We start from the raw sequence: 23,314 nt of genomic DNA on the forward strand, positions 1-23,314 counted from the left end.
TTAAATAAAATCAATGAAAGAAAGAAAAGAAACCCCCAAACACAGAAGTCAACACTGTGGTATTAAATATTTTCTCAGTAGTAATAATGAGATGCCGTGGCGAATGCTGTAATACTAAACTATAATAATCATAAACTGCATAGTCAGTATCAGGTGTCCAGTTTCCTTTGCTTCACATGATTCTCTTCAGACGAGCAGCTGCTCCCGTGGAGCTCTTAAACAGAGTTCCAGCCCAGGCCAGGTGATCCCCCTCAACTGATTAGGATTTGTCAAGAATGCAAGGCTGCATATGAGCAGTAGTTCTATAAGTAAGTGTGAGCCCAAGGCCACTCTTATATAAAGAAAATAAATGAACGAATGTAAATGCAGTTACTTTGCGGTATGTAATAAAAGCATGATGTGGCCTGATTACTTACACTATCTAGTTTTGCACTGGTGCTATCAACAGCCAAAATCACTTAAACTCCCTTTAAATCAAAGCCTATGCTGTAGTGACTGCCATTGGCCCCGTGCTTAAAGTATAAACCAAGCTGTACTATATCTAGTTAGGGTGAGAATAAAGTGAACATGGTCAGTGAGACTGGCTGGCCTGGCTGCTCCCTGATCCACAAGTTTATCTAATTGTAACCCTGGGGAACATTAAAGGCCCAGGCCAAGGGGCTCCGCAATGTAAGTTGTTTTCCTTGAAGCCATTTTGTTTCACCTGTGTCGGTTCTTAAAGTATATTTCAAATGTTCTTACACTTTTAGACTTATTGAAGAACATATTATTTCTAAAAGTCTTTGGCTCTGGGCTGTAGCATATACATGTATTTATTGTGCTGCCTATCTTCCCCAAAACTGTCTGTATACATTATTTAAAAGACACCTGTAACAAGATTATCTAAAAGAAACTAAAACTGAAAAAACAGCAAACTTGCAAAATTTCACTTTTATGCTGGATGTGCAGAATGTTCATAATCACCAACTAATGCAACCCCATGGTGTATTTATTTTAGATCATTTAAAACCTTGGCTTTGTTGCTTCTGGCATGGTTTTCATAACCCTGTACAGGATGACATTGTTCTAATGCACAGTAAAACTAAAACCATGTACATTTAGAGGGAAAGTCCAAATTGTATTGTGACTTTAAACCTTTTTGAAACTTCCAGAAGACAAAGGAAGGAAATATACAGTTGTCAGATCAGGGTACTGTGAATTTTAAGTGAAAAGGAAATTGTGTTGTGAAAAAAAGAATTAATGGAACATAGAATTCATGAGAAAGTTTGTTGATTATGAATTTCAGATCATGAAATGATGTTTACAGATCCATATCCACATGCTCCAAGGGTGTAAGCAACTGATTAAATGGTACTGAGATTGATACAGGATTGGAATGGGTACCAGCTAACACTTTCAGTAACCATACAGCCTTAATGCAAGATGGAAGCACAGTGCAATAATATCATAGAATTGTACATACATGGTCCGGTTTTAAGATAAATGCATTACAGGACACAGGATAGACAAAATACATGTTTTGTAATTCATTTACCATGTGAGTTGACAAAGCAACTTGAAATAGCTAAGAATTCCCAAGATGCTAAATCATACTGAGTGTGTCCAAATTGCAGGAAAAGATCAAAAAAAAGTTTTCAACATTTCAAAATAGAGACAGACATCAAAAGAACATTAGTCTAATAGCATTAACAGAGGAACTAACCAACAGACATGCCAGACACAAACCCTAGCTCTGCGGGGGACCTGGGCTCTACTTTTCCATTTGCAAATGAGTCTCTTCATAAATATCTGCATGCAACAGCAACTCCATTTTCACACTTGCTTTGAATGTGAATGGATTACTTAAAGTGGTCCTCCAGCTTGAGCCTACAGACCTTGAAAAAGATGGTGGGTGTTATCAAAACATTTGCTTTGTGGGCGATGGCCATCAGTAGATAAATACGGGAAACCTTAGAATATGGCCTTAAAATATTCTGTATCACTACTCCATTGTACAACTGGAAACTCTGGCACAACAAGCTATGCCTGAACACGCAATGCATTGCTGTCTTGCCTGTATGGTGTATATGTATGATGTAAGCACAGCTCCAACTTCATCACCACAAAAGTACGCTGAGGGTGTGCCACAAAAAAATGTGTCCACGGGCCCATCATGTATGCTTACAACTCTACATGCCATTGGGAAGGTATACTGGTTTTGATAATAATCCCTGTATTTTCACACTTGATCCCAGAACATGGCAATCATTTACCACCTCAGAGAAGATGGGTACTTTAAACAAGCTAAAGCTCCCTCTCATATTGCCGTCTTTAACGAATAGTCCCTAATGACAATGATAGCTTGCTCACTTCTGTTTGTGATTGAAACAAATCCAACCAACCATGAAGATTAACAAAAAAAAAACATTGTGTTATTCATTGTGTTTTGATTGTATGATGTTTGAATGGATGTTAGAAAGGAGATGTGCTGAGGTGAAAAACATTTAAAGCACCAGTGAGACCAGACACCTGTCTGCCTAGCAGCAACAATCTGTTGAGTCTTCTCTGATTAATTTTCTGCTTTAGCACATAACCACATTGAAATAATTATTTACCCACTCTCTCTATATAGCACAACTGAAAGCCTGCTAATATGACCACTCAGCAACACAGTCACAAGTGTTGTGTCATAGCAGTGGCTATGACACAATTTATGGAGGCAATTAGGGTACTTTAAAACTTTTAGCGTCTGGTTCCCTCAATATGCGTCCAAAATGTGACTCCTCAGAGAATAAATGAATCTGGGGGCTGGGGGCCCCCTTCTCAGATTAGTGAGAAGATTTGAGAAGGTGGAAAAAAAAAATAATGAAGGATCAAGGGATGGTTCAACCAGGTGAAATCATACTTAATAAGCTGGCCACCACAGTCACCTAATATCATCCCACTGAACACCTTTGGGATGAACTCAAGGTCAGCAAATACAGAAATATACAGTAATATACAGTATACAGAGCATCTACCCATTAAATCTGGGCTGTTAAAGCGTCAATGTCTCCTTGCTATACCAGTTACACCGAAAGAAATAAGCAAAACTTTTTGATTCTTTGCCAACAGGCATACCACGGAGCTATTACTTTTTTCTAGAAATTATTCAGCTAAGGCTTCAACTGTATAATAATAACATTATAATTATATATTATTATATAATACAATAGAAAATAAGGAAAAAATATATGTGTATATATATATATATATATAGTAGCATTTCAACAAGATCCTGTGGGACTTCCAGATCCAGACTGACAAACTGGTGATGGCTAACCAACTGGACATCGTGCTGATCGACAAACAACAGAAGAAGGCAGTAGTGATAGACGTAGTGATCCCAAGCCATATATATACAATTTAAATTAATCACAAAGGTATCTGTGTGAATGCATGTTTTCCACGAATCTTCAGTTTGCTAGAGTTGAAAACTTTACAATTAGGGCTAATTATTTTCAGATTGATTGGGAATGTATTGGCAGTCATGTATCACAACAAAAATAATCAAAATTCATTCAGAAATTCAAGTGCAATTGAAAATACAATTTGCAATACATATATATTATCCTTGTCCTAACAGGAAGATTTTGTGATCTGTGCTTTTGAAACAGTGTGTTCTTCTAGCACCAACCTTTATATAGGCAGGTGTTGTTTTTGTTTTTTTTATAAAAATGAGATGGACAAAATAATAGAAACATTCTATTGTTAACGTACTTGTGAACATATCAAACCTGGAAGTGTCAAAAAATGGATTTAGGACACTGTCATTCTCTTACACTTACAATAATTGCTTTTTTGGGCAACGCAATGACACATTGTCATCTTATAAAGTTGATATGGCTACCTGTTAAAACATCCAGCAGACATGGAATAAAAGTTGCATCCATTTGAAGTTTTTTTTTCTGTCCACCTGAGGAATTTTAGTCCAATACCCACTTGCCTTTTAGGTCCTGAGGGAAATATTTGTCTATTCTGTTGCTGAATACTCCACCATGTTCACCAACTATTTTCTAACTTTGTGTGTCTGTCATTTGTTTCTGGACAGGTGGTGTACTGAGCGTTTAACAGAGCTTTTTTGCTGAAAACAGCTGCTTGATGAAAGCAGTGAGAGTGAACAAAAACAGTAAAGTTGCCAACAGAATGAGCTTAAAGACGCTAAAATGGGGAACTGCAGAGCTTTTATACAGTGTATTATTAAGTATATACAGTACATATTAATTACTGCAGCTTTAAGCACATTTCCAGCATCCCCATTACCTAATTTTTTCACCAGAGAGCACCAACACGTACATTTTTCTGTAAAATGTCCCACTCAGTAGAGGCAGTCTCACAAGACTACAGTTACTAAATTTAATGGATCAAAAAGTTTTGTTTTTATTATTTTATTATTTTATGTTTGAAAGCAAATATCCATTATCAATACATAGTCATTTGAACAATTTGATATTATAAAAATACCAATTAAATCAGCTTTAAAGTCTTTAATTCAAATAATGAACATGTTTTTTCAGACCTTTATTGATACTGTGAAGTGTCAGTGATCTTATGGGTTGAGCATACATTTGCTTATTTTGGTGTTTTCTACATTGGTGTCATAGAAATGCATATGTACTGAATGTATATGTGTGGCTGTGAGGGTGTATATGTGTCTTTGCACATTCCCCTCAAGTTAATTCTAGCCCTCACAGCATCCTCCAGCATACCAAATGAGATGCATGTTGACCTGTCGGTCTGTGTTAGGGCTGCATGACAGGACAACACACACAGACAACAGTGGCACTAGGGCATTTTGCATGCATTCAGTCATGTATGATTCTATTAAACTCATTGTGCTGGCTGTGAGGGGGAACACAGAGCAGCTGAAGGACACTCGGTAAAAACCTGCTCCTACACCCTGTACATGACTACACGAAACACACACACACACACACACACACAAATATTCTCTAGAAATACATATTTAACCAAGCATTCAGACATATGCATAGACATGTTCAGAAATACACTGATCAGCTACCACATTAAAACCGGTCACAGGTTTTAATGTAGTGGTTGATTGGTGTACATACAATACAGCTTGAAGATAAAATTATGTAAACACACTTGGTGACCCAGAGATATGGATTCATACATCCATGAGAACACATATGCAGCCTGCTTGTGTACACACACACACACACACACACACACACACACACACACACACACACACACACACACACACACACACACACACACACAAAAATATGCAAGTCAAGCTCACTCAGGGGGAAGGGTTGCAGTAGACACTAGAGTCTAGAGATCCATGCTATAGCTGTCAGCCTGGCTCCAAGTCATAACTTAGCCACAGGGTTATGAGGTTGTACTTAAAATGGCCTCATACCCGCCGTCTCTCACATTTGGAAACATCTGACACGGGAATATACTTATGTAATTTCAAACAGAGTGACAATTAAAAACAAAATAGTGGTGGGTCTAGCTAAGTCTGTAGAGCTGACCTTAAGAGATTAAAGGTAGAGAGCTAGTATTTTCTGCAGTTGTGCTTATTTGAGCTGTTTGTGATAATGCACTCCAACTGAACAGGCTAAAGACTGATGAGTGAGATTCAAAAAACTTTAAATATAATGGAGGTTCCTCACATTTGTAAAGCCTGTAATAAAATGTTATTTCTGTGCACATTTATTTATTTAATTGTGAATTCAATTCTTTATTTAATGGCCTCGTATATCTCAGAGTTTTTCCTAGCTCTGCTTTAACAAACTGTCACCCAGTTAAAAGATTTTTATTAGTCTGGTTTCAGAGGAGAGTTAGATGGATTGAACAGATACAGTGATCATTTCAATGTTTATTCAGGGGCTTTTTCAACCTGAAAATGAAACAAAGGAAAAAATTAAATCTGTGTTTTGTTGGCTTCTAAAAAAGATACTAACAATGGCAGAATTCATTAGCGTTAGCAGCTAAACCAAAACTACTGAAGTCAGAATTTAAAGCAATTGTGCAAGTTTCCATCAGCAACACATTGGATGCAGCAAATCACTGCTGCAAGATACAGCCAGTTCTCCAATAAAAGCTGAACTGAAATTGTACCTGTTCTCTTGATGGCCTTCCCTGCAATGCCTTTCTAAGTTTTAACTTGTGTTGTGGATGATGATTGAGCGCAATCAGAAAGCCTACAGAAAATACATGTCTAAATGAATGTGAGATGTCTTTCAAGGTGGAGGGGACAGGAGGTGAGGAGGTGACACATCTGGTGACACTACTTAATTGTGAGCCAGCCATGTAACTATATTATAACTATATTATAGGTGCTTGTTTTAAAAAAACAAAGTTCACATTCAGTGTTTCTCAGCAAAATGCATTGGATGTTTTCTCTAAGATCTAACAAGCTACTCCTTTCCTCATAAGACATTTGTAAAGCCGAAAACTATGCACCTGCCTGGTATACATCCATGTTACTAGCTGGCAGTTGTCTTCTTCTTCTGGCGATAAAGAACAAAGAAACATAGAGCTATGGCACCAGCAATATTATTGCTGGCACAAATGCAATGTCTATAGTTATAAAATACCCTTCAGAAAATAATCTGGCCAACAAATTCCCGACAAGGTCACCTTACCCCAAGCTTCCCGTTAAAAAGCTACAGATGAGTCCTTTCTCAGCAAAGGACAATAAGTAGAGCCCATACAACACATTTGGCTCAGGAGACTTTTAGAACCTGCCACAATGCTGGGGTAGCCCAGCTAGCAGAAGGGCTAGTAAGCCTCTCAAATGGTTCTGAATCTATCAAAACTATCCTACGGATGTCTTTGGCTGGCTCCGACTGTCATGTAACAGTAAATTGCATAAACCAGAAGAAAATGGGGTTATATTTTTATACACCGATTCAGAGAGAAAGAGACAGATCAACACCCTGCATTTATCTATAAGAAAGCGAGGGCTTTGTCGCCTTTCAACTTTCATTCAAAGAGAATAAGTTAGATGACTTTTAACCCTACATAAAGTAAGGATTAGTTTGTACTTAAGTTCCAGAGGCGCTCTGCTGTCTTCTTTGGATGTGGTAACCTGTAATTCTTAGGACTGCTGAAAAATAAAAGAGGTAAAAATCTTGTAGATTTGTGGAATTGTTTCCAGGGTACTAAAGTGGTAATAGAAGCGAAACATTACATATCTAATAGAGAAAATTTAATCATTATATATTTATTTGTGCATCATTAGGTCACTAATTACATTTACAGTATAATGTGCTGTAGCAACCCTGTCTCCTAGATATGATGTCTCTTTACATCTAAACTGCAACAGCAAATACGTTTTGTAGGAAATGTGATCGCTGGCTGTTATTTTCAGAGTCAACGTATTTTTTGAATGAATGAAGCCTTACATTTATTATCACAGTGGAGTCACCAGGAGGTGGTTGGTCGTGGATGGCGGGCATACAAAGCCAAAAACCGGGACACCCGAGACCAGGGTTTGCATCCTGTCTCCCACCACTGGTTAGGTTTAGGTAACAAAAGCCCTTTTGGTTAAATGTAAATAAAGATGTTGTGTCTGAATTCACGGTTAACCTGTATTAAACCAGACCACATTCTTTCCCTTACCTTAACCAATTTATCATCTACCTAATCTTCATCTTCTTCTTCTTTATCATAATTTTCTTTCTCTCCTTTGTCTTCTTTATATTATTGTGATATTATCTGTGTTTTATTCAAAATAATTGAGACCACCAACGTTGATCATTTTCTCTTCAAGAACTATCAACAAGACATTGTTTATATATGATGTTAAATGACATTAAATTACAACTGAGGAAAGTTTACTGATCCCATATTGAAACTGGGACATGGGGCAACAAGAACCACAAGAGGTGGTTCATCAAAACAGAGGAGGAAATAAATAAGGATAAAGCTAATGAAATTTTTATATGTACAGAATTTATTCAATGATCAAGTTGAACCCTTGGACATATTGCAGAATTATTATTATTATTATTACTATTATTATTATTATTTTAACCATAAGGAGAATGAGAAATAGCAGCAGTACCAGTGCAGTGTACAAGATGCACTGAGAATGTAATTAAATGCATGATATGTACTCAAAAGGAAAAAAATATATATTTCCACCATTGACTGGGACCTTGGAGGTACAATGTTCTATTTGGGTGACGTATAGTTTGTAAATACTGAGAAATAACAGATTTGAGTCTGAAAGAACCTTACTGTTTCCCTGCTAACAAAATGTTTCAGCAAAACAAAACATGAGATGAGAAATATCTTCAAAGAGCACACAAAAAAAATTGCCCTCTAGATTCCAGAGTCTGGGAGTTTGGCTTGGGACAAATTTTGGCACTGTCTGTTCCTGAAGAGGTAATTGATACCGATCCTAAACCCTCCAGTCCAGTTGATTGGAATTAACATCTGTTGAGAGTGTGTGTGTGTGTGTGTGTGTGTGTGTGTGTGTGTGTGTGTGTGTGTGTGTGTGTGTGTGTGTGTGTGTGTGTTCGAGAGAGTCGGGTGCTGCTCAGACAAGAGAATGACTTAGTGAGAGATGGAGAGAACCTTTCATTTCCAATTAAAGTGGTGTGCATGACGCACAAAGAGGGGAAGATACAAAAGAAGACAATGATGAGAGAGGAGTGATGAAGATTAATAACTAAGGGATGCAGTGGAGAATAAACCATTCAATCAGTTTGCCTTCTTTTTTATTTGCAGAATAGGATTTACTTGCCTTAGTGGGCTGACATTAATCTTTATTATATGGAATTCATGGCATATATATCATAGCATTGGATGGTACAGGAGGAAACTGTACTGTAAGGGAAAATTAAAATAAATTGATGGCTCTTTTAAAATGTACTTGACTCATTTAAATTTGTGGTTGTGACAACTTACGGTCGAAGTTTACCAGAATGTTTATTTTCCTGGTTAAGAGAGAATAAATGCTACTCAGATGAAGAGAGAAATGGAATGAGGTATTGAGGATTAAGAGAAAAAGGACTGGATGCCAGTGGAATGAACATGGGAAGTAAAGCAAAAAACAGAATATGGAATTGTGAAAGAAGAGGGAATAAGATATGAAGGAGAACGAAAGGGATGGGGAAAACGTTAATGATGCTGAGAGGGAGATGAAGGAGATTTCTTTTCATGATGCTGAATGACAAAGCAACAGGGATATAATCAGATATTCAAAATAAATAAAGAAATAAATACCCGGTGTAAATGGGACCCTGTTTATACCTGGTATAAACATGCTAACTACTGTGTATCTACAAATGTTATTTGAATAATGATATCAGATAATGTCACGCAGGTTTTTGCATTTACACCTGGTATAAATAAGAGGTTTTGTTGTCTCAGTTCTGCATCTACTGTGATGGAATCTATATATGCAAGTTAGGTAGTCAGAGCTGGTAGACTTGTCAAGAAACATGGTGTGTCACAAATCGAGGGAAGCCATGCAGAATGGACGTGTGAGGAAAGGGTCATGTGACAGACGGGGACAGGTCAAAGCACCGCAAGGCTACTTACTTTTCGGTAGCCTTGCCAAGTAGGTTAAAATAACTTATACTGTAAGATGGTAATCAGAGTTTTAACCAGTGGTAAAGCTCGCTAGCACTACTTCTAGCTAACTTACTCCTTATGTCACATCAACTTCATCTTACATATTGAAGCGGTCACTCGAAGAGTCTCTCGAAGTGATGCTGCTGTCTGGGCTTTACTTATTTTTTTTCTTTATTTGAGGAAGGCCTTTCTGTAGCTTTCATCTGGGTTTACTTGAAAAAAGAGTTAGATGAAAAAGTGTTAGATGACCTTTCAATTTGATGACTTGAGTTTCTCTCAGGATTATGGCCAAAACGTCCAGATTGCATTTGCAGATCCCTTTATTCAAAGTAAAAGTAGCAATACCACAACAGGAAAACACTCAATTAAAGGCCCTGCATTCAAATCTTACATAATTATAAGAAAACTTTACTTAAACTACAAAAGTAATCATAATGTGTGAGTATATTATTCAGATGTGGTCTGTTCGATGGCAGTCCTTCTGTACGCATATACAACTGCATTAACAAGCATTTTTTCTTATCCACATAAGATTCCAAGATACTCTTAGCATAGCTCCATGTGGAAATGGGGTTTGGAGGCCAATCCTTGAGCCATCAGAAAAATTGTACTTGGGCCACACTTACTTTCAGTCTGACCTCAAAATAAAGTTGTTTACTTCATCTGTCTTGTTTACAACCTATTGAATTGTCTAACAACTCATGTTGGACTTTGCTGTAGTGATGTTGACATGTTCTTAGATCTCAGCAATTACTTTGGTGAATAAAATGTTATCTTAATCCACTTTTATCAGTGGAAACCCTAAGATGAAAGCACTGTCCCTTGTGACTTTGGTGTATGGGTGGAAATGCATAATAGTATTGGTTAAACTTGAGCAGCAGAATAATTTCTAGAGGTATTTGTGCGAGTCCAACACTGAAAAAGCTTTCACCTACTCCCACCGACTCGCCTTTTATATGTTACCAAACTGCCAACCATATAAATTTAAGCATTACAACCTTAAATAGTGTTACAAACAAATCGGATCACCGTCCTATAAAGTTGCAATATAGCTGTTCTAAGTAGTTCGGATCGTGCCTGACTGAATCATGTTTTCCCTTCGAAGCTTACTGTAGCTGTGTGTGATTGCTGCTGTGACCGTTGAGTACGACAAACCAGTACAAACCCATATACTTGACTCGACTCGGTTGCTGCTTATCCAGCTCTGGTATATACTCAAAGCCTGTGCTTGCTGAACTGCAGTCCGTATGCTGAAGAATGCCGAATGGAGCCGAAGAGACTACTTGGGGGCTTTGGGGCTTGCTAGAGTTGCTGATGTACTAGAGTCTGACAGTAAATGTAGTGCTTGTTAGCCTGTTAGCCTGTTATCTTGTAGATGTTACTCCCGATTCCCGCTGTCTGCCGACCTTGGAGAAATTTACTGCTGTAGTTTGCTTAAGTCACACAACTTTTAGTAACTGTTAGTGTTAATAATTGTTGTGCACTTTGCTTTAAATACTTTAATATATCTGCTACTGTCATGATACAACATACATATAAGTTGGTAGAGTTTTATTTATGTACTGAAAAAATACACATGTAGTATCAACACAATTATAACAGTAAGTTAAGTAATAAGATTTCTTGATTCCATATTTTTTCAGTTTTATGTATCCTACAGCTTTATATTTTGTGAGGATAATAGAGAATAATAGAGTTTTTTTTACTTCCACTTAATACCGGTATATTATGTTTATGGGCCCTTCACTCTTGTGGCCTGAAATGTGTGCAACACCAAATACCGGAAAACATGAAATACTCAAAGTACTCAATACATTTAGTGGTCTGCACCCCATATATACTGCGAGAAAATAAACTCGAACATCCCGGCACAAATACATCATATGGATAAGTGGATCAGGAAGGATGATTTATGAGGAGAAATGATGGACCTGATCTTCAACCTTTCTGAGCTTTCTACTTACCACTTTTTAGGATAAGCATTTGAATCAAGGCTATAATTACTTTCAGATAAGAAAAATCCAGCTGTCAGCTGAGCTGATAAGTAACTGTACATTGTCAGTTTAAGCTTAAAACAGACTGTTCTCAGAGTCGAGTTGGAATGATGAAACATCTGGCAACTGCTTTTTATAACCACAGTCAGTCACACATACTCAAGGATGAGGGTGATTCATTATATAACTTTGTTCAGCGGGGTTCTGACATGCATCGGGCTGGAAGCAGGGAGAAGTGACAGATACGTCTACAACAGTGATGTTTCAAGTAGGAATAATTTGACATGTGTGTGTGGAATGTCAAACCATCAAATAAGCCACCAAACTCAAACCACGAAGGTGGAAAGATGTTTGATAAGGGTTGTTTTTTTTGTTTGGTAATTTCAGTGCAGTTTACAGTAGTACATTATTTATAGTAATGCAGTATGCAATATTTTCTTAATATTTTAGTAGTCAAAATGGTGGATGCTGGCTGATACACTCCAGAAAATGATGCAACAGGAAATATGTTGTTCCTCATTAATGATGCATGGACCCTTTTGACAAATTATCAGCAAGCACAACTAAGCAAGTTGCATCAAAGCTAGATCAAATTTACTGTAGACAAATCCCGATTTTATATATTTAATAATAGGGTCAGCAATATTCTACATATTTAGTACTGACAATAAATCCAATGAAAACACCAACAAACACGTGATCCTTCTTACAAGTATTGTACATGTATCCATATACTGTATATTTTATTCCTCTGTCCTATACAGCTCTGTTGTTGCCCAAAAACGATTAAAAACACATCACTGAGCCACAGTGTTGCACTGAGTGACATGTTCTTTCATTACCAGGAACACAGGCACTGTAGTGTATTTTGACCAAATCCAACATACAACGGTTACTTCCATAAACAAGTGCTGTACGTAAGTGCTGTGCTACTGCAAGAGCATCACATGAGGACTAATTCACATCTTAAAATAGTCCCCAACAAATACACTTTTTCTTCCTGTTTGAGTAATGTTTTGCTAAAAACTACAGTGCCCAGCTGTTTTAGGAAATCACTGAGCATGTTTTTTTTTTTTATAAAGAAAACTATATATTTGTGAGCCATTTTTCAATGAAAATCTTCATGAAAGAATGCTTGTTGGAGCTAACAGGGTCGAGAAATCAGAAAGCATTAAAAAATACTAACATTTGTTGACAATAAGAAAAACATAGAATAATACCATCATAATCCATTAACAATAGGCTATATATTGGAATAAAAGATAAAATAAAGTATACTTTAGGACTACAAAGACGACAAGTACTTAGATAACACATCAAAACCCTTGTGTTTCTTTCCTTATGAGGGATTTTCATTGATGGCAAAATTCTAAGGAAATGCAGGAAAAAATGTAAACACTGAATCTGTATCAAAAGTTGCAAAAAGGAGAAAAAAGTTGGTTTATAGTATCCACATCTTTTATATATAAGACCACGTGTGCCTGCAGACTTTCAAATAACAGATATTTGATAAAAATTTCATGTTATCCTCAGCTGTACCTTTATCGAAAAATAACCCTTGGCTGAGTCCAAATATGGCTAAAAAAGAGCTTTTTCATGTTCCAATCTCCAAGTTCAAGTGGTGGCTCAGAGGCCATGTAAGGGACATGAAGTTAAGTAATCTCATTCATAAACAAATCATGTGTCATGACAAGATTGGTTGCAGTCTTCTGGAAAATCAGTAATTTGAGAGCGAAATAAAGTGCTGGACATACAGAAAGTGCTGATGATGTTCTTCAATAATGTTAACTGGACCAAACAGCTCATCCACCAATAAATCAGCTCTGCTGAGTCAGCTACTGCGAGACTGTACTTTATTGTCTGTTTACATAGAAATCAGTTCACCGCCCAATAAACAGATAAGGAGATAAAAATATTTAAAACATGAATATTTAAATGTTCCCCTGTGAGTATGACCAGTGTGCACTCACAACATTATGTGAGTGGAAAAGACATAGAGAGCTACTCTCTCCACAATGGTTAGTTTAATACTAGAAAATCATAGACATTTTTTTTTTATCAGTGTCCAAATGTGCATCTAAATACACATAGTGATGCACCTTAATGAGACTTAGACTTCATTCCCCGGGATTCACCAAATATTTTTGGGGAACTTTTATGCCTTTATTAAAGATGAGAGTTGAGACATGACAAGGAAAGAGGGGAGAGCAAAGGGGTATATCATGTCCCAGGGTTGCAGTTCAAAGTCAGCAGCTTCAAGTGAAACTTTGTAACTCTTAAATGTAAAAAAAAGTAAATTCTTTCTCAAAAACAAAAGTTAGATTTCCAAGCAACAGAAATAATGTAAAAAAAAACCCTTAACTATCATTTTGGTCTCTTAATCCTGCTTTTTCTAAAATGGTCAGGTGAGACTGGATGTGCCTGCTGAGAGATGCTGTCATACGTGTGTCCCCAAGCAACAAGGTGTTACCTAAGGTTCCAGCTGGAGCAGCAAAGACACCAATGACACAGTCCATAGCAGTGGGTGGCAGTAGTGAGTCATTTTATCTTTTGCCATGAAAAAATCAAAAATGGAAGGTGACCATGAGAAACATGTTGGGGAGAAATGGAAGAGCCACCTCAAACCAAAGTGCTGAGCGTTACATATAAAAAGTACAGATTAAGATTGGCAGAGTGTCAATATGAAACCTGTCTTATAATCAACATAGCTAAATTCCAGACTACCAGCTCTCAGGCTGTAGTGATAACTTAGCTGGTCATCCAAAGTGCTAAGCCACATACATTAGTACAAGAAATAAGCGAATTAATGTGTCATAAAAAGAGCTAAGCTACATACTAGCAGCCACCAGACTGTATTATCTGTGGTGTATGAAAATGTTGTGGATCGTAACGTTAGTGAAACATACTCACATGTTGGGTAACTCACTATCTGCCCGTTGCTGTGGCTTGACTTGTCAAGGGAAGACTCCTCCTTTTTTGATAGTCACTCAGTTAGTGTAAAGCTAGCTCCTAGCAACTTCATTTTAGTACACAACTGCTGTGGGCTCAGATGTTTTCGGTCATGGTAATCAGATTAGCCGTATGCTGATTTGACATGGGTGGATAGCGTATTTGCTGCTTTGTATTGTGATGATATTGTGTTTTTGTTGTATGAGCGGTTTATAGGCTATGTTTCCTCAACACGAGCTGTTAGCTGCTTCGGGTACACCGCTTCCAGTATGTGTTAGCAAACACTTGCCTTTTACACATTCATCAGACACGGAGCAACATTAGTAGTCATTTAGAGTCATGGTTCATCCAATATTTAATCTTCTTTTAGTTCTGTTCTGGTCCACACCAACTCTAAGAATAACATTTGTCTCTTTAGCTGCTACATACTCCTTTATGTTTACAAGAGAGTCACTAATGTTGTCTGTCTGCGCATCATTTTGACTGAATACAGCTGCCTGCTGGAAACAAGGTCGATGAGAGAGTCGATGGTCGATGAGAGAGTGGTGATACTGAACCAAAACGGTAAATTTAAGGGTCGTAAAACAAAAACATTGAGTTGAAAGAAGGTAAAATGTTCACTACACATTAGGGTACTGACAGAGAGGTTAGCTGCATACACAAACTGCCAAAGCTCCACATCAAAAGAAAGACAAATATATTCAAAAATATATAGTATATTAATTAGAAAAAACTATGTTACGAACCTAAGCTGTCTCTCATGTCACTCACGTGAAAAGATAAGTTGCTTCTCTGAACTGCCTGTAATGTACTGTACAGTATATGCTTCCCTTTCTCTGCATGGGTTATTTTATCTAGTTTCTTCTCCCATTGTCCAAAGACATGCAGAAAACTCTAAATTACCCCTACCTTTGAAACTGTATCTAAATGATTAGTTCTATGATAGACTGGTGACCTGTTCACCTCCTGTCTAACCCTAAGGACAGCGTAGGTAAAGGCCTCACTTTTTTATGCTATGCAGTAATGCAGCAAATCTCCCTGCTAAATCCAAGTAATAGCACGGTGTATAGAGGTACACAGTAATTTGCGCGACTATCTCAAATTTAATAAGGTAATGATTTATTGATGTTCACAACCACCTTCTTCCTTCTCCTCACTCTCACTTTGTTTCCTCCAACCACTCCACAGACTTCATTCATATGCCCTCTTACCCACACTCATCCCCATCTTCAGAGTTACTGATGGAATTACCTCAAGTAAGATGTGTCAGATGGTGATATGCACACATGCAAGCACATGGGTGTGCGTTTGTGTGCCTTAGCTTGCATGACTGCTCCCTGGCATCATCATCATATGAAACACCAAAGGGGTTTTGGCCTGACAGCTGTGCAGGGGAGAGCAGGATGCAGATGTAATATCTTTCTATCATTCCTCATCAGCTTCAGACTTCCAGGACTGTTGGAGACACTGACAGGTATCTACTGCCACTTAAAACGACTCAATTTACCGTGTTGTACAGCCCAGACATGTGGCTGAGAAACACCATTTGACACGGACAGAATACCACCATAAATTGGTGCAATGAAATGGTATTTCTGCTGCAAGAGCCAATAATAAATTAAGACCTGATGTGCTCCAGGAGAAGTGGTGTGATTAAATTGCTGCCAAGTTCAAAGCATCTTGTCAAATATTCATAAAATGACGTATCTAGGGATGTATGTGGAATATGTATCTTACTTTCCACTCCACTGCCACTTGTTCAGCAGAAAACTGGGGTAATGCGTAATCACACTGTGGGCTGGAAAGCATCTGCAAGCAATACATCACACGGAATTATTGTCTGACCGGTGGAACTAGATTAAAGTCATTTGACAATGACAGTAATTCAAAATTTGACATATAAACAATCAGAGAAATGCATTTTAAGGCCCAGTAACATCAGGAGGTGGCACAGCAAAATGCGACTACTCTACTTTGCTACTTTGCCAACTACTGTAGCTAGTGAGCTAACCACTGACATGCTATGGCCAGATACGGCCAGGAATGTGCTAGAACAAGTCAGGTACTGTTAGGTGGTACCAAGTTAATGTTAGGTTTACACCACCTAACAGGTACAATACATGGTCACAGGAAAATTACCTTTTTTTGTGAAGCAGTTTTTACAGGGGAGAGTAAATATAAGTGGATGTTGCAACACAGCTAATAAGCTATGATAGCATCTCTTGTTTTGCACCCTATGGCTCTGAGTTTCCTCTAAGGTCAGCATTGGCAAAAGGATTTTCAAATGGTCAACAGCTTGAATTTTCATGTCAAAGTTGAACTTTATGTGAACAATTTGTATAGATTTGTGGACATACAGTGTCTCCCTGTAGTGTTCTTACTTTATACATGTAATATATCGTTGCAATTGCTAGGAGTGTTATATTCATTATTATTAACTAGTTAGTTAGTAGTAACATAAAAGCAGGTCAATCAGTGGATGTTGTGTAAGGTTTTCTTTAGTTACATCGCATGTTATTATTACACTATATCCTAGGAGAAGGTCAAAATGTACTGAACCAGTTGACGCTGCGGTAGTTGGAAATTTTCAACCAAGCAGCTGTGAGCTACAGGTCATCACCAGTCCTCTTGGTTCCCAGTATTCGAGACCCAAACTATATTTAGTCTAATCAGTTTGGACAGCAACTGCAGAAAAAATAACATATTGCTACTCTTTACTATAATTACTGCTAATTAATTGGTGGTACATCATGCTGCTAGTGTTGGTGTTCTCTGTTCAGGTTGATTGCACCTGGATTCTAATTATATTATATTTTGATCTGGTCACAGTGTCCTCGGGTCCCTTTTGAATTGAGCCTTTTGTCTGAACACAACAATCACAATAAGGATTTGAATTACAACCTGTCAAACAGCACAGTGTTTACTGGCACATGGGTCTCTATGCTGATGTAGTGGGAGAAGAAATTAAAGATAAAGCCAGGAAAACACAATTTGTTTTTGCTCTGGTGGATAGATATACTGATAGCAGTCATTTTGCAGATCCGTCTTTTAAGCTCTGCTATGTTTCGGACAGCACTGCTGTCAAAGAGAAGTTTAAGGATGTCACAGATGGTAGGAGGGTAGATATCGACCTGGTCCTTACATTTTTGGAGGATTATATTTATAGTCTAAAGAGAGTACATGCCAATATCAAGATTCTTCTGGCTCTATTAATTTTATGCTATCACTACCTGAACCGGAATGCGGCCCTGAACAAAGTAACAGCAAAGATTAGGGAATGTCAGATATTCTTCTCGCGCCTTTAGTGTCAAGTCCAGAATACTCCTGCCTGGTGGTCAACTTCACCAAGTTCTCCCACACCCCGCCTATTTTCCGTTCACTCTGATGATGACCTACAGTACAATGAAGGGAACTGCCATGTTTAAACATCTGAGACCCCTTTCCCATGGGAAGGTAGTCTCAGACTTTTATTTTTTGAACTGTTGTTATTAACTTTTTTGACATAGCAGCTTTCCCTCAACATGTTCCATCTACATCAAGCAGCGATGGAAGAAGTATACAGATCCTTTACGTAAGGCAACTTAACGTAACGTAACGTAACGTAACGTAACGTAACGTAACGTAACGTAACGTAACGTAACGTAACGTAAAAATTTCAACATAGCAATGTGAAAAGACAAGTACAAGTTAAACTCCTGCATTCAAGATCCTACTTAAGTAAAAGAACAGACGGTCTATCAGTAAAATATTATCTGTGACTTTAATGACATTATTAGATTATTTATACTGATGCTTTTTTTTGTTGTAGCTGGTCATGGTGGATCTACTTTAACTACTTTACATACTGTACAGTTAGGCAGTTCAGTCCAGTGGTTCGATGCCTGGGGGTCAGGCCCACCTGAAGGGTCACAAGCTAAATGTGTGGGGTCATAAGATGATTAAGGGGAAATGAAAGGGAAAAAAAAATGCTACACAAACCTGTTTTTTATTTATTTATTTTTTTTAACTTTTCTCTAACCCTTGCTTTTTGTGAATTATTTGTGAGTTTTACCTCTTTGGACCCCAAACAGTTGACACCAACTCCAAAGTTTTGCCTGTTACCAGACAACCCCAATTTCATGCACGAGCCTGAAAACATTGTACCCAAAATAAAAACGTTACTTTTTTTCCATCCTTTTGATTACAGTCATAACCCTGGTCCCCTTTGAAAGGTAACTCTTTATATTTTACAACCAAGAAGTCAGAATGACTATAAGAAAGACTGGACCAAAGTTGCAGAGGCACAAAAATGATAGAAATTTAAGTTATTTGCCACACCTTTTTTATAAGGCCTGTAAAGTAGCACCTTTTATGTGGGAAACACTTTAAAGTCATATCCACAAGTCTGTACCAATTCTTTTTTAACAGCTGTTGCAGTTATATGGGAAGATTGAGTCCGGCAGAGACCAAAACACACCTGAAGAAGTGCTATCAAGGCCAAAATATCCCATGTGTGGGATGGTGTATTTTAAAGTGACTCTCCTTGTAGACAGCTCATAAACATCTATACCATGACAAGGGGCGCACAGTTTTTTGTATCAAAAGTCACAAGCCAAATGGTTTAGAACAATGGTTTAATCTTAACAATACATTGTAGTTTATAGGTTTACCATGCATTTTTTTCTTTATGTAAAAATCTTAATGTGAAAAGTAAATAGTATGTATAACTTTCAAATAAATGTAGCGGAGTACAAAGTACAATAATAATATAAATAATATAAAGTGGATACACTCAAGTAAAGTACAAGTACCTTAAAATTTTACTTTAAGTACAGCTCTTGAGTAAATCTAATTAGTTACTTCCCACCATTGCCTAAATTCTATGGTCTGAATACAGCAGGTTTCTTTTGGGTAGGGAAAAATTAAGCACAGTATCGCAGCTCTGCTCCCTCCTCCTTAAAATAAGGGCCATTCACCATGACAACACTGATAATGTGTCATAGTGAGAAAGCCAAAGAGCAGAATACAATCTGTGTTCAGTGTGTGGGAGAAAGAAAAAGACTGTTAAAAATATGACAGATATGACTGTTAAAAATAACTGAGGGTAAATTGGGCTAAATATTTCACAAACTGACAGTTTTGTTGGCATTTCGAGCTCCATTTGTGTCATTCGTTTTGACCGAAACAATACGGACTGATAAAAATAGTTTTATTAATAATGATTATGCTGTCAGCTAAGACATCTGACTTTAAAAATTGACTTTTTGGACCACACATTGTAAAAAAACTCTCCTCCTGCTTAAATGATCACTGATGGAGGATGTTCACTACATATCTGTTACACAACTACGCAACTCTACATTGAGAAAATTCAACCTCATATCTATAAGAGGTCACTGTAGGTCAAGAGGAAAGAGTTGTGGGTGAGGCAAGTTCAATTAAGTTTATTAGTTATTTATTAGTTATTTATCAAATACAGTATTACTCACTCCTTTTAATACCTATTCTCACTTTTCCAGGGTTCAAATTTTGGAGGGGATTCGGGGCGTCTGAGCCCCCGAATTAAGACATGGACCCTCGCAAAAAAAAGGTAACTACAAAAGTTCAGAGGTTGAAAAATGTATATATCCTTATCCCCCGTAATTGTAAATATTACAATATATTACCCATATTCATGCCTGGAAGAATCCCGAAATATGATTTCAAACACCCCTAAAGTGGACCATACCATTTCCTAACCTTGATATTAGTTGAACGTCTCGTTTGCTTGCCTCACTACCATCACTACGGTGGCTCGCGTTGTCTTTAAAGTCTATGTTAACGTGAGTGACTCAAGCCAATGGAGCCACTGTAGGTTAATGTAAGTGGCTAGCTATCTAGCTTTTTAAAATACATTTTACTTTCTTATCTTCAGAATTTCTGAATTAAATTGTGTCAGGTGTCTATGGATGAACGCTAATGTTAGCTACTTTATAACTTTTGCCTTAAGTTACTGTTTAGCTAAGTAATGTTAGCTAGCTAAAGCTAATTTGCTGATAGCAAGCTCTTTCATATCCAATGTTGGCTTGGCATTTCATTACCAATATTAAATGTCATATATTAATACTAATGTTATTAAAGTTAGCTAACACTGGAGCTCAGTCATGAGCAGTGAGACAGTGGAGGATTAGTTGTTGGAGAGATATGTTTTGACCTAGATGCTGTATGGTAGTTACACATCTGCCTACCTCTTTGGCATGTTGATAGTGTCTAGCTGTCAGTGGCTCTGGTACAGCATTGTGTGGCTCTGTTTGAGCGGAAATGATGGTCCGCTGTTGTTGTGTGTGTTTGACTCTTACACACACAACAACGGCAGAATACTTTGTTGGTGACCCCTGACTACAAAAGGTTTTGTGTGGTACATGCCCCATGAGCTGGTGTAATTAATTGTGATTTATCATCTACAGACTGCAGACATTACGTTAAACAAGCAAGATACTGTAAGGATTGGGAAACTTAAGTTCACTGGAGCATGAGCCTGCGCTGTACTGGCTTCCCTTTACGCCCTGGAGAAAAAGTTGACCCCTCACTGTCATTGTATAATTCACACTCTTGTTTATGGCCACTTGTTTATTCACACTATTGTTCATTCTCCTGACAGTTGACTTCATAATCTAAGATATAGACCTAGGTTTGATTAATCAAGCGTTTCAGAGTAGGAAATCAGTCCTGACTGGGTTCTGTGGTACATTTTTGGTCCTGCTTGTAGGCCTGGACATAACATTATTTTATTAACTTTTTAAACTTAGGAAATATGTCCTATCTGTGCTGTTAATTAGATTTTAACTTGTGTCCTAACCTGTTAGGAGTTGCCAGGAAATGCCATTTAGGAGGACATGTGCATGCATTCTATTGAAGGAGAGGTCTTTATTGACAGTGAGGTTATTGAAAGGTAGAGTTTTGGCAAAATTGACTCACCTTTTATGGCATGAAGAGAATATAGTAACTGAGGGCCTCACAGCCTATTGTAAGGGCAAATAGGTTAAGAGGAAGTTAAAATGGAATTTGGCCAATGAAAGAGACGATCATTTCCTTATTTTCAATTGAGGTTTCCCGCAGGTTTGTATCTACCTAGTCTTGGTCCCTGACAAATCTTTGTAATTAAACTAATGAGGCCAAAACTAAGCCCATAGAGGGTATGTAACAATATTGATGTGCAATATTGCATAATAGCCTACATGTAAGCTGTGGCATAGGCAATTTAAAACAATGGGTAATTTGTTAATATCATTATGAGATTTACTGTAATTCCTTATTTTATTTTGCCGTCAAATTTTTGCATATATAACCTATTCACCAATATTATTTGTCTATATAAAATAAAGCCTACACAAAGAAATGTTACAATGGGTACCCCCATTTTTTCAGGGTTAACCCATCGCAAATGAAATGCAAAGCGCCCAGTTTGAGCCTGTCTACTTAATTTCTAGTTTGCACCTTTTCTTTGCTGAAAGTCATATTAAAGTCAATGCAGGAAGCTTCACAAAGAACTCTCAAGTCCTGTATTCTGAGGTAGGAGTGTTTTTAGTCCTAGGTTCACTTTCAGCGTGCTTCCTAGGAGCAATTCTGAGATCCTTGATAAATACGGCTTCTGATTCTTACACAACATACTGTCCATCTCTCCTTGTGGATGAACTGAGTCCAGTGCTGATAGAAGTACTCCAATGTTTTAATTCAGTAAAAGTACAATATCAAAGTGTGTAAATACTTTGTTACAAGTGCAATTCATGCATTCAAAATTTTTCTTGAGCAAAAGTACAAAAGTATAAACATTGAAATATACTATATATATAAATGACCAAAAGTAAAAGTACTCACTATGAAGAATGGCCCATTTCGGAATAATGTACATAATATTAATTGATTATAATTACTGATGCATTCATATATACATTACCTTAATCTTGCAGCTGGTAATGGTGGGGTTTATTTGAGGTACTTTACATACTGCTGGACAGTTTAATCTGTAATAATACATTATATTTTATTTGTTGATTATATTTTGCCTAATTAATCAGAATGTGAATTAGCAAAGTAACTGCTACCTAAAGTTATCTAATAAATCTTGTGGAATAAAGAGAACAACCTTTGCCTCTGAAATGTTGTGAAGAATAAAGTAACATAAAATGGACATTACTCATGTAAGGTACAAGTACCTTGTAAATTCTACTAGCACAGAACATGAGTAAATTTACTCAGTTACTTTCCACCTCTGATGAGGTCCATGTAGAACCTGCATTACCTCTACTCTCTCTTTCTCTCAGCTTTCCTAAAGTTTCAGTAAAGAAATAAAATTCCCCTGGAAATGGAATTACCCAATTACCATTGTAGTTCAGTCTAAATACTATTAAGATAATGCTAATATATGTATACAGCACTTTCCCCAAACACAGTCAAGCATATTTATAAATAAGACTGTTTTTAACTCAATTTGGGTTTTGTCTCCCATCCTAAATAAAGCCAGTGCTGTGGATTTCACCCTCCACTACCTATTATTTTCTGGTTGTGAATATGCCTTGAGGGCGGATAAACATCATGAAGATCTCTCGCACTAATTAAGCTCAAAGTTGCTGTCCTAGCCAGAAGTTCTAAGTTTGAGTGGGCTGACTTGGCTGGGGCTAAATCTCTGCGTTTCCACCCCAAGGCAGTACAACAAACATCAATACTGCATTTTTAATGGAAGTAAATGGGAGCATGCATAATTTGTAAACTGTGTGATGTGTATTTGTTGCTTGTACGGAGACATAATCCATTTTGCAAAAATAATACAATTA

General features: G+C 37.3%; 1 protein-coding gene across 1 annotated transcript in view; it reads right to left on the minus strand.

Moving 5' to 3' along the window:
- The window catches only part of LOC120790382 (inactive N-acetylated-alpha-linked acidic dipeptidase-like protein 2), a 458,890-nt gene that overhangs the window by 107,266 nt on the left and 328,310 nt on the right, over positions 1–23,314 (minus strand). The gene's annotated exons all lie outside the window — the stretch shown is intronic.

The sequence above is a fragment of the Xiphias gladius genome, chromosome 6 (genome assembly GCF_016859285.1).
Source record: "Xiphias gladius isolate SHS-SW01 ecotype Sanya breed wild chromosome 6, ASM1685928v1, whole genome shotgun sequence".
Classification (NCBI taxonomy): Eukaryota; Metazoa; Chordata; class Actinopteri; order Istiophoriformes; family Xiphiidae; genus Xiphias; species Xiphias gladius.